Consider the following 4,918-nt stretch of genomic DNA (forward strand, 5'->3'; position numbering starts at 1 on the left):
TCTCTAGTTCTTGAAGCCGACTTCTCATGTGAATCTGGCTCTGATTCAAGAGGCACAACTCAGTTTGTAACAGAATTGGAGAAAGAAATCTCAGACAAAGCAAAGTTGCTACAACTCTCATGACGTTCTCCTAACAATTTTCCCACGATATTTAATTTTTCGGTGTCATCTTCCGCGTATTACAACCAATACAAAGAACTGGTTAAGAAAGAAAATTAGAGAAGGGCATTTGTATCTTTTCACATCGCATGAACGTTTGAAAAAAAAATTAAATACTGAATTATTGCATTTTATAAAAGTCGGGAGACCAAATTATGATAATTATCACTCGAGCCAAAAAGACAGTTAATTTAAACTCATGATGTGGATGGGTAGTGAGCGAAGGAACAAGACAAATCCATTCTCATAAAAATAAATAAATAAATAAATAAAAACCCGATCTGCTTTGTCTGTGTCCTTTCTATTGAAAGGGATTGATTGCTCGTGATCTTGTAAAGTTGTAATGCTTTAATTAGTCCAGTTAACTCGCTTTACTATTCATCCAATGGACTCTACGGTCTACCTATAATAATAATAATAATAATAATAATAATAATAATAATAATAATAATAATAATAATAATAATAAAATGATGTTTTTTATATTTAAATTTCAGAAATATCCCCATTATACAAAAAATAAGATCCTGCTAAGACGGTGGTGAGACAAATTTGACAAGTATATCTAAATAAATATCAGCTTGTCTTAGAAGTAGTGGACACGTCTTATGATTTGGTTCAAATTATTACAATAATGCATTGCAATGTAACATATAGTAGACCCACCATGCTGCCATTTACGAGGAGAATGCAATGGACCAGACCAGAAAATCTATTTAGTCCAAAGAGCTGATGTTTCTCACTCAATCACTAAACTATTCTTGACCTCATCCAGCTCTTGGATAATAGTTATTTATTCATTTGGTTAATTGCTTGTTTTTCTCACAGATATTAAACAATTAAACTGTGAAATAAAGGGTCTCCAAGGTTTTTAATTTTTTTTATACAAAAAATGCACTCCTTTTTTTAAGAATTTCATTGATGGAAATACCTCTGATAGAATGAGTGTTGAATAAAGACTATGAGTCTTTTATTATGAAAATACTTTATAAAAGCCTATCCAAACAGGGCCTAAATTAAGTGAAAAATATATGCATTAGTGAATAAGAGTGAATTTAGTAAAGTGTGGCTCATTGAAATATAGTTATATAGAAACAAAGGAAGAAAGCTAAGAACAAGTAGTCACCATCTCTAATGAAGTTATATAGACTACAACAAATCAGATAAAAAAAAGGAAGAAAGCTAACAACAGGGTGAAAGTCTGAAACCATAGACCACTCATCAAAAGTGAAAAGAAGTGGAAGTTTCAGCCAAGTTCAATTATGGGTTTGTCTATTATGTAGGTCAAGCCTCAAATTCAGGTTCTTTTCCTTTCATGAATAGCTGACTTCACGGCTTCACCCTTGTCTAGATTGTGTTTGGTATCATTCCCATTTCAGGCTGAAATGTTTTGAGTAGTGTAGATGGTGCAAATTTCAAAGGTGAGGAGAAACTTATTTGGTTAATACTTAATGTTTATAGTCTCAACATCAATGCTAGCTAGGTGTTTATAGTAGATATGTGTTTGGTATGTCATGTTTCAACATGAAACATTCAAAGTTTAATTCTATGTAAAACCAATCACTCTTTCATCAATACGCCCCCTCAAGTGAAAGTGGGCTGCAAGCACTTGAAGCTTGGACCAAAGCCATTCAAACCAGGAAGATGAAAGTGGTTTAGTGAAAATATCAGCAAGTTGATCCTGTATGGGAAGGAATTGCACGATCGGACACTTCTTGACAATGAGATCTCAAAGGAAATGAAAGTCAACCTCAATATGTTTATTATGGGCCTAGAAAATGGGATGAAAAGCAAGATACGTGACCCCAATATTATCACAGTAGAGAACTGGTGGAGACTTAAGTTTGACCACCAAATCAGAGAGAAGAGAATTTAGCCACAAGAGTTCGGTGGTGGTATTAGCTAGAGCTCGAAATTCAGCCTCTTTGCTAGACCGAGCTATTGTAGGTTGCTTCTTAGCTCTCTAGGAAATCAAATGAGAACCAAGAAAAATACCATATGCGCTAGTAGAACATTTGTCATCAGGGCAGCCAGCCAAACAACATTGGAGTATACTGTCAATCTGTCCAACAAGTGTGTCGAGAAAAGAAAACCGGAGTCAATGGTTCATTTGAGATACCTCAGAATCCTCTTTACTGCGCCCTAGTGTTCATCAGTAGGAGCTTATAAAAACTGACAAACTTTATTTACTACGAAGGCGACATCAGGTCTTGTCAGAGTGACGTATTGAAGAGCACCTACAATGCTCCGGTACTGAGTGGGATCAGGGAGCGGTTCACCATTAAACTGAGAGAGCTGGGATGAGGTGGCCATTGGACTAGAAACAGGTTTGGCCATAGCAAGGTTAGTCTTCAACAAAAGATCCAAAATATACTTACGTTGAGAAAGAAACAATCCAGTTGCATCATGATGAGATTCAACACCAAGGAAGTAGTGCAGCGACCCCAAGTCTTTCAAAGCAAAGGTCTAAGATAAATTGCTGATAAGCTGAGAGACATGAGCAGAGGAGGATCTAGTAATGAGAATATCATCAACATAAGAAAGAATGTAAATGGTAATTTGTTCTCGGTTGTAGATGAACAGAGAGGGGTCACACTAGGAACCCCAAAAACTGAGGTCATATAGACGATTACTCAACCGAGAAAACCAAGCTCAAGGAGCTTGTTTGAGCCCATTGAGAGCCTTATGAAGTTTGCAGACATGATGGGGATAATTGCTGTCCTCAAAGCCTTTCGATTGATGCATAAAAATAGTCTCTATAATGAAGCTATTAAGAAAGGCATTATGAACATCCAACTACCAAATGTCCCAACCATGGGAAACTGCAAGAGCAAGAACAGTGCGCATAGTAGCAGGTTTGACTACAGGGCTGAAAGTCTTAGTGAAGTCGACGCCCGGAACCTGAGTGAAGCCTTGTGTAGCAAGACGATCTTTGTAGTGATCAATGGAACCGTCATGGTGCCGTTTGATTTTAAAAACCCATTTCGAGCCAACCACGTTCATAGAAGCATCATAGGTAACCAATTCTCAAGTACCATTCTGAAGCAAGGCATGAAATTCGGCAGCCCACTAGTGAGGAGACTTCGAAGCATGTCCATAGGAGGAGGGTTCCTCAAGAGTATGAACATCATGCATTAAAGCAACCGGGAGAGGATGGCAAGTGGCAGTTAATGCCTGAGCCGACCTAGACGTCATAGACCTTGTTATCATTGTATGAGTGTGCACTGGAGGGTCTACAACAGGAGTTTTGTCCAATAGTTTTTGAATAGGGCGGGCGTGCAAAACTGGCAGGGAATCAATACTGAGAGAAAATTTTTGTTCTGGCTCAGAGGAGGAAGTAGCAGATGCCTCATTAGTAACAGATATAGATGGTAGAGGAGAAGAGGATACCTTAGGAGCCGCAGGAAATGGACACGTGTCGCCACTAATGGTGCCCAACAAAGGAAGAAGAACTCTAGTAGGGGTAATAGGGACGGAAGGTGGCGATGATTGTGCTGATCCGGGAAAGGAGTGTTCATTGAAGACAACATGTCTGGCAATTATCTCTTTGCCAGTAGTAGGATTGTAACAATGGTACCCTTTGTGATTGTTGCTGTAGCCAATAAAGATATAGAGAGTAGAGAGAAAATCCATCTTGTGCACATTATAAGGCCGAAGAAGAGGATAACACTTACAACCAAAAACCTTTAGCATAGAATAATTAGAGGCTTTCCAAATAATTTCTCATAAGGAGTGAGATTACCAAAGTCCGAAGTTAGCAGTCGATTGATGAGGAAGACGACATTTTCAGCAGCATCTGCCTAGAAGGACTAGGGGAGAGAGGAGGACACCAGTAGAGACAATGTGGACTCAATAATGTGCCGATGTTTTTGCTCAACACTACCATTCTGCTCATGCATACGAGGACAACTAAAGCGGTGAAGAATACCATAAAAAATTAGATTATTATCCTTGGTAAATCTACTTATAGGTAGCAAATTTTTAGTAAGAGAAGGAACATGAAAGATATTCTTCAAGGCAAATAGATTCTGATTGCAAACTAAAGATGCCGACCCTGTATTATTTATAGTCAAACCTGTTCCATTACCAATATTGACATGATCAGAACCTTGGTATTTAGTTCGGACTTGTAGGTTATCAGCACCTGGTATCATGTGATGAGTGGCACCACTATCCGGATACCAGATTGAATCAAATCCGGTTCCAAATGTAGAGTCATTGTGTGAGATGCCACTGTGAAAGGCTGTAGGGTCTGCCAGATGCATAGTGTTCTCTCATTGACATGAGAGATCAAATCTTTTGTAACATTTCAGTGCTCCATGGCCTGGTTTGTTACAAAACTGACAGATAATAGTATTTTCCATTTGCATAACCTTGTCCATGGCCTGAGGACTGACCACCACGCCCCCTGCCTCTGCCATGATTGTTGCCACCCCTGCCTTGATTGTAAGAACTCTAAGAGGGTTGAGAACTGTTAGTCGAATTTTTATTATTATTCTTTGCATATGGATTTTCACTGGAAAAATTGTGTTGTAAAAGCTAGGCTTCATGACTCAGAAGTAATCCAAGAACATCACTAATATTGAGTTGATCTGCATCAGCTCAATTTGTAATAGCTGTAATAAGGGATTCATACTCATTGCCCAAGCCGGATAGGAAGTATAAAACCAGATATGCTTTTTCTACTGGTTCTGAGATTGCAAAAAGGCTATCTGCAATTGTTTTGGCTTTCTAAACATAATCTCTAATAGACAAGTTC

The sequence above is a fragment of the Nelumbo lutea genome, chromosome 1 (genome assembly GCF_056320005.1).
Source record: "Nelumbo lutea isolate HS-2025 chromosome 1, American lotus-T2T, whole genome shotgun sequence".
Taxonomy (NCBI): domain Eukaryota; kingdom Viridiplantae; phylum Streptophyta; class Magnoliopsida; order Proteales; family Nelumbonaceae; genus Nelumbo; species Nelumbo lutea.